This window comes from Panthera tigris, chromosome D1, assembly GCF_018350195.1.
Source record: "Panthera tigris isolate Pti1 chromosome D1, P.tigris_Pti1_mat1.1, whole genome shotgun sequence".
In the NCBI taxonomy this organism is placed as follows: Eukaryota; Metazoa; Chordata; class Mammalia; order Carnivora; family Felidae; genus Panthera; species Panthera tigris.
In genome coordinates, this window is record NC_056669.1 from 81,850,084 (window position 1) to 81,863,052 (window position 12,969).

Sequence of the window (12,969 nt, forward strand, 5' to 3'; positions counted from 1 at the left end):
ATTTTGTAATTTTTATAGGACAAAAGTGGCAAGGTTAGAAACATTTCTGTCTTAAAGTTGGTGAGACGGTCTGGGTTAATGCTAGTCAAAAGGCTTGGAGTTTAAACCTCAGATGTGGTTGAGAACTTTACTGCTGATGTTGTAATTTTCCTTTAATCTTTTCAAAAACAACAACAACAAAAAAGCACAGTTAAGAGGGAGATTGGAAAAAAATGACAGAAACTCCTAAAAAATCCAAGAATAGGAATTGGTCATTGGCCCCATTTAACCATTTAGGTTTATAGGTCACATTAATCAATATTTGGTTTCATAGCAGATGTGGAGGAAGTGAAAAGTCTGGATTCCAAAAGAACCCAAGAATACTGAAAAGTATCACATTTCACACACGTGGGGGAAAATGGAGAGAGAAAAGATTTATGTGTATCTGAAAGCAATAAGGATAAAAAAAACTCCTCATCAAAATCACTGTTGAGAAAACAGATTTGAATTCTGCCTAAAGTTCTCTTAATTAAGTTTCAACATCAGCAAGCCATGAATAAGGAGTATACTCCTCAGTACAACAGCAATCTGGTGTCCCACCTCGCAGAAGAACACTTTAAAATCACACAGGTAAGTATCCACGCACGAAGGCAGGCATTCCATCTTTCTCTCTCTCTCTCCATCCCTCTCCATCTCTCTCTCAAAACATTCGGAGTTTAGCTCCTTGTATCTTTTGCAGAAGATATTTTGTACCTTTTGTTCATTGAACAAACCTTTACTGAACTGTCTCGGAGGGCCAGCCTTGTCACTAGGTAAAGAAATACACAGAGAAGTTTGACTGGTGAAGCAAAGAAACCCCAAATGGTGAAAATTACTAAAAATAGGAAGGGTCTTGAAAAAATATTGGAGCAAAATTGAATGTGGAGAAGGAGAACACTTGCTCCCCTCCTGGCATCCACTCGACCCAGATGTATTTGTTAATTCCTACTGTGTGCTTGCTGTGTGCCAGGCACCCTGGAGAATACGACAAAAGCAGAACAGAGCTTTCTCTTCTCACGAACCTTGAACTCATATTTTTAAGTTTTATGATACTCTTCTTTCCAGGCCCTCTTGAACCCAGTCTTTGCTTGCAGTCACCAAATCACACAGCTGGATGCTAGCAGCCATGTCTGCCCATTTCCAGCTGCCTTGACTATGTAACACAATTACAGATATCCTACTAATAATTTGAATCAGTTGTTTACCAGTACAGTTATTTTAAGGCCGGCATGTGACTGCTCCCGGCAGGTTGGTGAACAGAGGAAAACGGGAAATGAATGAAATCATTTATTAACATTGAAAATAACAATTTGAAGGGTGCTGCATCCTGGGGCAAATAGTACTTGGCTGCTGCAAATGAGGGAACGGGAATTTTCCGAGGAAAGGGCTTACCTGAAAGAATTTTCCCAAATTTGGTTTTGGTGTCATGGAAAAACACTAAATTCAAAACAATGTTACTGATTGCCAGACATGTCGTCAAGAATCACATGCTCGCTAAGAACTATAACATGAACATTGTTGTTCAAAATAACTGCAACCTTCATGCCTTGAGTATATCCTGAAGATAAAAGAGAAAGAAAGAATAAAACAGGATGTGGAATTTTTATTGTGCACCCATGCATACCGGCCTAGTAATAACGATGTTTCCACAAACACCATGTTGTCTACGTGTCACAACACTGGGACACCTGGGAGTTAGAATTGCCAGTTTACAAACGGAAAAAAATGGAGGCTTGGAAAGAGTTAAGTAACTTGACTTAGGTGACACAGCTTGTAGATAGAGTGTGACTCCAATTAGGATTCATGTCTTTCTATCAAACTGCAAGTCTGCCCTGACTCAAAGTACTCTCTCCAATAAGGGGACTTATGTGAGGGAGTAGGAGCTCTGGGGGGAAATTCAGAAATTTTCTTACTGAATAATCAGTTTAAGTCATGTTAAACTCTTAAGTCACAAATCGTACTTTATTTATTTACTTATTTTTATTTATTTATTAAAACACAGGCTACTTCGTGAATTTGTGTGTCATCCTAGCCCAGTGGCCATGCTAATCTCTCTACCACTCAAATTTTTAGCATATCTGCTGCCCGAGTGAGCACCAAATCACGTTTTAATTCAGTCTGACAAATTATGTATTAATCATATTTTCCTTGAAACGTCTGTAAGTCTAGAGTATTATTAAAAATTGAAAAACATTTTGATTGGACAAACATTTAGTTGTCTTGTCCTTACCTTTATCCTGGGACTCTGCATTACTTTGGGGATGGGCAGGGACCCAGGAAGTCAGTGCGTAGGGAGAAAGATAGGTCTGGAAGTTGTCACTAAAAGGACCAAAGGATTTTATCATATGGAAATAATCAAATAAGTGACAACTTTTGAGTAAGGATGTTCATTGCAGTGTGATGCAGTGGCAAACTCAGCAGTGCCCAAATGTCCAACATAAGAATTTGGATAAATAAGAAGCTGTTTTGTACACTGGGGACGTTTTCAGTGGTTAACAATAGTGGTGTGTTGATTGATGGTGGATATCTGGGGGTTTGTTATCCTATCCTGTTTTGTGTGTGTTTGAAATTTCCCATGATAGGGGCACCTGGGTGGCTCAGTCGGTTGAGCATCTGACTTCAGCCCAGGTCATGATCTCACAGTCTGTGAGTTCGAGCCCCGCGTCGGGCTCTGTGCTGAGAGCTCAGAGCCTGGATCCTGCTTTGGATTCTGTGTCTCCCTCTCTCTCTCTCTGCCCCTCCCCCGCTCATGCTCTGTCTCTCTCTGTCTCAAAAATAAATAAAAACATTTAAAAAACATTTTTAAAAAAAGAAATTTCCCATGATGAAAGACTTTTAAATATTGACCATCTCATAAATAATTTTGTGATATGTATGTGGGAAAAGTAGATTATTAAATATAGTAGACATTTCCATTGTTCATCTGCATTTTCCTCCCCTTTCAAGTATGTGGGAGGATTATATTTCCCTGTCCCCTAGCAGTTGAGCAAAATCATATAACTGGCCAATAGATGTAGGTAGAAGTGACATGTGTCACTTTCAGGCTGGAGCAATTAATTGCCAGTGTGTGACTTTACAGCCCTCTTTATTCCCTATCTCTGTGAGCCTTTGTCCCTGGATGAGACCAACACCAAACAGCTTCCTGACAAAGCAGAGTGGACATGTAGTATGAGCAAGAGATAAACCTTTGATGTCGAGAGCCGCAGAGATGTTTGCTGCTTGGCACTGCTTAACGTATCTTGATTGATAAACAAACAATGTAACTTGACAAGAATACTCAGCCTGCTCCTTCTGTTCTGTAAAGTCTTTATGCAAATTGCATTCTCTGGATAGCTTCTCCACTTAAGTTCATATTAAAAAAGTCAGAGCCCATAGGATTTGGCAGGTCATGGAGTCCAGTTATAAACACTGAGGCCCAGAGAGGTCAAGTGATTGCCTAAGACACAAAGATTCAGGACCAGTTCCTAGCAAATATATTCATTTTATTGTTTGTCTCTCCCACAGGGATTTTTGCCTGCCTGTCCAGCTGTAATTAATCTGTAACTCAAAAGGATGAATGAGTGATAATAACAATGTATACATATACAATGCTATCAGTAATACATATTATCACATTTTACTCTTTTCTAACTTGGAGAAAGGTAAAACTATAATTATTTAAAAATTGAGGCCTAGAAGAAGTAAGTGATCTTTTCTAGATCAAAATCACACAGCTGAATCATAACAGTTTACAATTTGCTGTGGTCTTTTCCTGTGCTAAGCATCTTCCGTGTTTTATTTTATTTGCCTCTCGCAACAATCTTGCAGGATCAACTGGATTATCTTTCCCCTTTTATAGGTGAGGAAAGAGACAAAGAAAAGTCTATGGAATTTAATTAATTCATTCAGCTAACATTTGCTAAATACCTGTGAAGTCCAAGCAGTGCTGTATGCACTAAGAATAGAGTACTGGGCAGACAAAATCCCTTTCTCATAAAGCTTAAATATCTGGTGGGGGGATGGGGGGGAGAAAGTGATGTCTATCAGGAGCCTCTGATGCCCCCTCATAACCCCTAAGCCATATCTCTGAGTTGAGCAACTCCCTGAAGGCTCCCATCACTTGGCATTGATAGTGTGTTACCTCAAAAGTGCACCTAACATCTTTGTTTTCCCTCCCTGGAGGTATTTTGGCCTATAAGCAGCTCAGATGTGGGCAAGGAATTAGCACCTGTCGATGCAAACTTCAACCAACAGAGAATGGGAGCTGATGGATAAAACTCCCAATTCCCAATGTAGACAGGCAAATAATAAGAAGTTTAATGGGCAATTATATTAAGTGCTATCACAAATGTAAAGTAGGGTGAAGGGGTAGAGAGGGATCTTGGGACAGGGATGGCAAGGCTCTGTTTGTAGGTTGGATATCCAAGAAGAACCTCTCTAGGGTGGTGAATGGTGAACTGATGATAAGGAGGCAGTTCTATAAAGATCTGGGGCTGGGGAGGAGTGTTTCAGGCAGGTGGAACAGTGGGTGCCAAGCCCCTAATGAAGAAACAAACATGGGTGAGAATAGTATATAAAGTGGAAAAGGGAGTTAGGGGCCAGAACAAATGGATCTGATTTAATTTTTTGGTTGGCAAGGAAAATCAGAAATTATTTTCATTATGATGACAGCCTTAGGAGGGTTGCAAGCAGGGGTGTGATAGGACTGAATGGAGTCTTCCAAGTCCAAAGCCCAAGTTCCTTATCTTTGTATAAGGACATGGAGTCAGTTGCTCTAACCAAGACCACACCCGACAAGAGCAGAAAGTTATTTATGTGTCATAGAACCATCCAGGGTCTAATAGCTGATATAGCAGCCCCATGGTGCTGGGGCCCCAGAATTCTTATGACTTTCATTCCTTCAATAAATATTTATTTAGTGCTTATTATGTACCAGGGCACAGGAGGTACAGAGGTGATATATGTATATATATAGTTGCCCACCTTCACCTTATATTCTTGTAGGAGGCATAGACAATAGACAAAAATATAAATTGTAAGGTATATTAGAAAATGGTAAGTTCTGGGGCGCCTGGGTGGCGCAGTCGGTTAAGCGTCCGACTTCAGCCAGGTCACGATCTCGCGGTCCGTGAGTTCGAGCCCCGCGTCAGGCTCTGGGCTGATGGCTCGGAGCCTGGAGCCTGTTTCCGATTCTGTGTCTCCCTCTCTCTCTGCCCCTCCCCCGTTCATGCTCTGTCTCTCTCTGTCCCAAAAATAAATAAAAAACGTTGAAAAAAAATTTTTTTAAAAAAGAAAATGGTAAGTTCTTCTAAGAAGAACAAAGTAGGTAATGAGTAGGATGGGGGTGGAGGTGGGGTTGCAATTTTAAATAGAATTTTCAGGACAGACCTAGTTAAGAAGTTCACATTTGAGCAAACAATTTCAGGTGTGCAAGTTAACCATGTGGCTATCTGGAGGAAGACCATTTCAGGAAGAAGGAACAACCGGCGCGAAGGCCATAAGACCAGGTACACCAAGTGTATGAGGAAGAGCAAGGAGCCACTAAGCAGTTGGAGCAGAGAAGTGGGTATAAAGTAGTAGGCAAATTTGGAGAGGTAAAAAGCCCAGACCATGAAGGTCCTTATAGGTTATTGCTAAGGACTTCCCATCTCTGATTCAGGTGGGAAGCATTGGGAGGGTTTGGAAGGGAGTGAATTAATGTGATTTGGTAAGAGTTAAAAGAATCCCTCTGGCTTCTCTATGGAAACAGACTGATGGTGGGGAAAGGGGGGGAATAGGATAAATGCTGTGAGGTCATGAACAGCTACTGTAGTAATCCAGGTAAAAGGTAATGATGGCTGGTACCAGTAGAGCTGGGGAAAAGTCAGTGAATTCTGGATATATTTGAAAATAGAGCCAATGGGATTTGCTAATGGACTGGATCTCTTTCTTTGATAGAATAAAGAATCAAGATAGCACTGAGATTTTTAGGCTGGGCCAGATGTCTTACGAAAGGATGAGGCTGCAATACAGCAGGGTAGGGAAGATTGCAGATGGAGTAGGTGGAACCATCACAACCTAGGGGGTTGCCCGCATCTTCATGGTCAAATATACATTGCTACTTCGCTCTGACTCCACATTCCTACATGTGGAAATAGAGGAAGAGAGGAAGTGAAGAGCATTCATTTTAAAGGCAAACATCTGATGTTGTTCATATGTCTTCCACTCCACATTCCTTTGGCCAAAATTTTGATATCTGGTTTTAAAGACAACTAAGCAAAGTCATCTTCAGCTGGACAGTCATGAGCTCAGCTAAAACTTGAATGTTCTTTTTTTATTTAAAAAATTTTTTTTTAACGTTTATTTATTTTTGAGACAGAGAGAGACAGAGCATGAACGGGGGAGGGGCAGAGAGAGAGGGAGACACAGAATCGGAAGCAGGCTCCAGGCTCTGAGCCGTCAGCCCAGAGCCCGACGCGGGGCTCAAACTCACGGACCATGACATTGTGACCTGAGCTGAAGTCGGACGCTTAACCGACTGAGCCACCCAGGCACCCCAAAACTTGAATGTTCTATTCATAAGAGAAAAGGGGAGAATGGAGAGTGGGGAACCACTTGAAGTACCCCTGGGTACATTGCCTTCCCAACCAGCATCCAAACACAAGTGTTCTGAATCTTGCTACTTAAGGCCCTTTCTCCTATCAAGACGTTCTTCCAAACAGTCCCCTCTTGCTTAAGCAGTGAAGCACTTACCACAAATCCTATCCCACCAATGCCAGGTGAAGTGCTAGTTTAAGTTAAGACATAAGTCCACTCCCCATTCCTTTATCCAACAAACATCAACTGACCATCTACAGTGATCAGGACCATATAATAGAAGCTTTGAGAAAAACAAAAATTAATAAGACTTGGTCCATGTCCTCAAAAATAAAGTGGCAGAAGAGGGAGGAACATTTATACAATGTATTCTAATCAAAGGCAGAATTAAATTAAAGTAATAATAAGATGTAAGCAATTGGTTATAGGGACAGGGGTGCTTGGTGGACTGCTGTTTGAGTGGGTCATTGAAGAGTAAGAAAGATTTTGCTAGACCAGAAAGGCAAGGGAGGGCATTGTAGCCTAAAACACAGATGTGGGGCGGGGTGGGGGGCGGGGAATGCACATATTGTTCAAGGGATGATGAGTCGTCCATTGGGCTGTGGTATTTCCTAGAGTGCATGGAGGGATGAAACATGATATGAGGTTGGAATGATGGCTTGGGGTCAGACGGTGACAGCCTGAAATCCCTCATCAAGGTGTTTATACTTCATTCTGCAGGTGCTGGGGAGTCGTTTAGGGTTTGTGAATTTGGGAGTGACTATATCTGACTTTGGTTTTAGGGCAATTACTCTAGCAGTAAGGTGGAGTGGGTGGGGAGAGAGATCTTAGAGGAAAATTATCCCCCCAGCCCACCTTTGGGAATGCCCGCCCTTGAGCCTGTCAACTGCTCACTTTTCAAACCGATGGTTTCTCTGCTGAGCTTCTCAGAGTGTCCCGGACTTTCTGGAATTTGATGGTCTTCAGTGCTGTAGAAATGAGCCACCCCACATGTTTACATTGTGCCTGGATAACCTGGAGGGAGAAAAGCATCCTACATAATGCTTGGGGAATTATAGGACTGAAAGGTATTTGTCACAACCTTTGGGCAAAGATGTGGTCCTGGGAAGCTTCTCCACTTAAGTTCATGTAAAAAGTCAGTGCCCATAGTATTTGGCAGGTCATCTCGTCCAGTTATGTATACCATGGCCCAAGGAGCTCTAGTGAGTGCCTAGGGCACAAAGATTCTGGGCTAGCACCTAATATCACAGGCTCCCTCACCCTGTGTTTTATCTCACAGCAATAACCACAAACAATCCTTGTCACTCAGTAGAGTCTCATATTTATACTAGCTAATTTGGGCCCAGCATTTGAGCTAGCATGGACTGAGAAAAAAATGGACAAGTGTTTTTTCTAGTAGCTACCCCAAAATTTAATTAAAGCACTTTTTAGGCTTAATGATATTTGATACACATTAGCACATTTCCAGTCAACTTACAGAATCATAATCTCATAAAGACTTTGAAGTTCATCTGGTCCAATTATGCAATCTTCAGAATTCTAACACTTGGTTTTGTGAAAGGCACAAGGGCTTAAACCAATTGTTGTCTTGGGTTACAGTATAATAAAATGTATTAGTTGTATCATTCATTCACTCAATGAAGGGAGTGACAAAACTGATTCAAGGTGCTTATAGCTCAGTCTTCAAGATGCTTATACTCCAGTAAAATATCTGTATATGTCCTTCTTTCTATCCTCTACTGCCCTCAGTATCCTTGTTATTGATTTGTCCTGTTTAGCAATTTTAGCACTTTGTTCTTAGATTTATTCAACAGCCTGAATTTGACTTTAGGGGAAAGTAAAAGAAACTCTATAAGTCATACAGAGACACCTCTCAACTCTCTTTCTTCTACCCCAGACTGCACATTGCCTAGTGCAAACATCTGCTGAAGCCTAAGTTCTTGCTCTGCTGTGTTTGCTGGAGAGATTTTCCCAGCCAAGACCAGTAATCATTGACAAGCAATATGGAGACCCTTGACGGGGCCTGGAAATAAATTGTCTTGGTGAAAAACATGCCAAACTTTAGCCATAAATTACCCTGACAGTAGCAGCTAGAGAAAATCTGGTTCAAATAAGGATCCATTTGCCCCGTGTTCAAATTTCACATCTTCCTGGGGTTAAACTCCTAGAACGAGCCCATCACCCTTGTCATAGGAAGACTTTTGCTCTTCAGGTTCCTTTTTACTCTTGAAGCACATACTGGCAGGAACAGCGTGTATGCTCTAAAGATAGAGCCAGCAGTTGTAATCATAGTAATAAGCTTAAGCAAAACACTTTTCTGTTTACAAAGCCCTTTCTTACATGTATTTGTTCTCAGTGTGGAGAAAAGACAGATTGCAGTTGGGGACAGGATATGATTGAGGTGCTTCTACCTTCCTTCTACCATATAAAACCAAATTCCAATTCCATGGTGAAAGTTCTACAGATCATTAGTACTTAATGCACCAAAGAGTTGAGTGCAGTGATAGTCAACAGGCATCTTGGGATCTGTAACTCTACAGTTGTGCTATCCAGTACAGTAGTTACCTGTGGTTATTGAGCTCTTGAAATAGACTAGTCTGAATTTAGAAGCCCTAGAGGTGTAAAATACACACCAGATTCTGAAGACTTGCTATAAAAAAATGTCTTTAATATTTTTTATATTTTTGCATATTGAAATATTTTAGATATGATTAATAAAATATATTATTATAATTAATTTCACATGTTTCTTTTTACATTTTAAAATGTGGCTACTAGACTATTTAAAGTTACATGCGTGGTTTGCATTATATTTCTATTGGACTGTGTTGTTTTGAAGGCCTGTCTGGGGATGAGCTAGTTTGAACCTCCTTAACCCCTCTTTAATTGTTAAGAAGACATGCCTCTCCCTAGCATGGCAGTGCTGGGAATCACTTCAATAGAATCTAGGAGACAGACTGGAGTTGTCCAGATAAACGCCTTATTGCTTCCTTTCTCCAGCCCCAGGACCAAAAGAAGGAGGCCACTAGGGGTGTCTCTGCCTTGAGAAAAAAGCCACAGAAGAGATTTGAGACACGCCCATGTCTTGAAATAAAGTGAAAATATGGCAGCCACACATGACGACAGGACTAAGGCCTGGCTGGATACAAAAGACAACCAGTGCCTTGGTTACCAAGACACCCAGGAATTTCTCTGTCGTCGAACTGACCCACTGAAGAAAACATGCAACCAGGAAAATCAGGAAAGAGCCTTGCTCTCATCAGCTTCATGCTGTGACAATCTTCTCTGGTCAGCTGAGATGAGACTATCCACAAAGTGGTCCTGGCACTTAAGCCTGTTTAAATCAATGGCTGGATGGGTCTTCTTTCATAAACTTGGCTTCCTACTTCTATCCTTGCCTCAGCTGGCGTATCTCTTTTAAAACCTAAGTTAGATCAAGTCAACTAACTACTCAGAACCTTCCTGTGGCTCCTGGTTAGCCTCAGAGTAAAAGCCAAAGCTCCTACAGTGGCTTGTGAGACCCCATGTCACCTCCCTGACCTTATCTCCTACTCCTTTCCCCCAGCTCACTCAACTCCCAGCTCTGCCCTTTCCCTCTGAATGATGAGATCTTTCTCTCATATCGACATGGTTGATGGCCTCATCTCTTCAGGCTTTGCTCAGATTTCAATTTTGTAGCAAGGATTCCCTGATCACTCAGTTAAAATTGCTATATGCCCTCCTGTACCCTTCTTTATTTTTTTCTTTTTTCAAAGCACTTCCTGTCTTCTAAGAAAACACCATAAAACTTTCTTATTCATCTAATACTGTCTGTCTCTCTCCACTGGAATATAAATATAGTGAGGGTAGAACCTTTGTATGTGCATGCATGTGTCTGTGTATGTGTGTTTTGTTTATTGATGCATCCCAAGAAACTAGAACTCAATATGCATTTTTTAGTAATAAATAAAGGGAGTTACATAATGTCGATCAACCTTTTTCTTCCTGTCATTACCTTTCCAGGGCAAACCTATATCATCTGGTGCTAAGAAGGCCCCAGTAGCATCCCAAGTCCTCTATCTGGCATGTAGGTCTTTCCAGGTCCCATCCAACTGAGCCCCCTTCCATCCCATCCTTTTGCAAAGAAGACATCCAGATGGCTGACAGACCCATGAAAAAATGCTCAACATCATTAACCATCAAGGAAATAGAAATCAAAACTACAATGAGATATCACCTCATTGTCATGGCTAAAATGAACAACATAGGAAACAACAGATGTTAGTGAGGATGCAGAGAAAGAGGAACCCTCTTGCACTGTTGGTGGGAAATGCAAACTGGTGCAGCCACTCTGGAAAACAGTGTGGAGATTCTTCAAAAAGTTAAAAAATAGAACTACCCTATGATCCAGCAATTGCACTAGCAGGTATTTACCCAGAGGATACAAAAATACTGATTCAAAAGGATACATGCACCCTGATGTTTACAGCAGCATTATCACAAAAGCCAAATTATGGAAAGAGCCCAAATGTCCACTGGCTGATGGATGGATAAGGAAGAGCTGGTATATATAATGGAATATTACTCAGCCAGCAAAAAGAATGACATCTTGTCATTTTCAAGGATGTGGATGGAGCTAGAGGGTATTATGTTAAGCGAAGTAAGTCAGAGAAAGACAAATATCATATGATTTCACTCATGTGTGGAATTAAAGAAACAAAACAAACATGCAAAGAGGGAAAAAAAGAAACAGAGAGGCAAACAAAGAATCAGACTCTTAACTATAGAGAACACACTGATGGTTACCATAGTGGAGTTGGGTGGGGGAATGGATTGAATAGGAAATGGGGATTAAGGAGTGCACTCATCGTGATGAGCACACGGTGATGTATGGAAGCGTTGAATCACTATATTGTACACCTGCAGCTAAAATTGCACTGTATGTTACTGAAATTAAAATTAAAAATTAAAAGCAAATCCACTAGATACTTGTGAATAGCCAAAGTCAGTAAAATACAAACGTTTGGCAAATGCTGGGGTATGGATAGTTAATGATGGACTCCTCTAGCAGGCCTCTGAGGCATAGCTCTTTTACTATAGAGTATTTAGTCTTAAACCTGTAGGCAATAGGGAATCATTGAAACGTTTTTAGTAAGAGAGGTGTGATAAAAGTGGTGCTTAACTATTCATTCTTTTCCATTTTTCAAGGCAATTTTCTCAGAATCAATTTAGATAGTCCTAAAACAAACTAGTGGGTTCACATTATCTCTGACCTTGCGGGAATAGCTTAATTGAGCTACAGTTTGACTGTAGACATGAAACCCTTTTATAAAGAGCCATACGATCTGGACAGTCTCACTGTATTTTCCAAAGTTGAAAACCTTTTTGTTTAGTCACGAATAAGTTAATAAAAGACCTACATGATTGTTCTACATTAAAAGTGGTAACAGAAAATAATATTTTTTGCTCTTGCAAATCAATGATTTTTCCTTCATCTGAAAATGACAATAAAATCTAATATATATTATATATATTATATATACATATACATGTATTTTTTGCCTTAGTAGTCAGAAAAGCTTAATTCAGTGCCCTATCATGCTATTTACCTTACCACTTCTATCTTGTAACTTTTGGGGAACAAGGAATTAAGCTCTACCACCTGAAGGAAGGAGTATCAAAAGAATTTGTGGACATAGTAATTTAATAAATATCTGGGAGGGAGTTTTTATGAGGCTACCAAGCATTATTTTAACTCTAAATCAAGTTCTTCTTCCTCCAAGTAGATTTTCTAAACAATAAGGATTCTCATCCTTGGAATGTCTCACACACAGTGTGTATATTAGCACATATCAATCTTTGTTCACTATGAGCTACCTGAAACACACATTCTCTTTTTTGCCACGGTCCAATGGCTGTGCTCAGACTTCTAGCTATAATACTATCGTTTTTCATTCCAATGGTCAAGACACACTGGATCTAGCCATTACCTCTCATTTCAAAATCAATCATGCAAGTCCTTGTGCATTTTTGTCTCTGTATGTACGTGTGTGTGTGTGTGTGTGTGTGTGTGTGTGTGTGGGTGGGTGTAGTTTTCAACTCTTGCATTCTTTTTAGGTATAAGAGTTTTCAAGGATGTTGGAATCAGCTAGACTTATGTTGGAATCTCAGGTTTGCCAAATATAACTACGAGATATTGGGTAAGTCATTTTATCTTTCCAAACCTTAGGTTTCTTTGGGTCAAATATAAATGCTTATACCTACATATCCAGATTGTTTTGATGATTAAATTAATTGATAGAGGCAAAGCCCCAGTAAGAGTGTCGAGCACAGAGGGGAGCATATTAGCTGTGGTTTCCTCACCATGACCAACCATAGTCATAATCCCAAACCTTGACTGATCTATGCTTTTATACA

The 12,969-nt window shown here is 40.5% G+C and overlaps 1 non-coding gene across 1 annotated transcript; it reads right to left on the reverse strand.

The window, feature by feature from the left end:
- Positions 1-2,010: 2,010 nt before the first annotated feature.
- Positions 2,011-2,115, reverse strand: LOC122231584. Its single transcript, XR_006208843.1, has one exon. It is a non-coding gene; the product is annotated as a U6 spliceosomal RNA (small nuclear RNA).
- Positions 2,116-12,969: the final 10,854 nt, after the last annotated feature.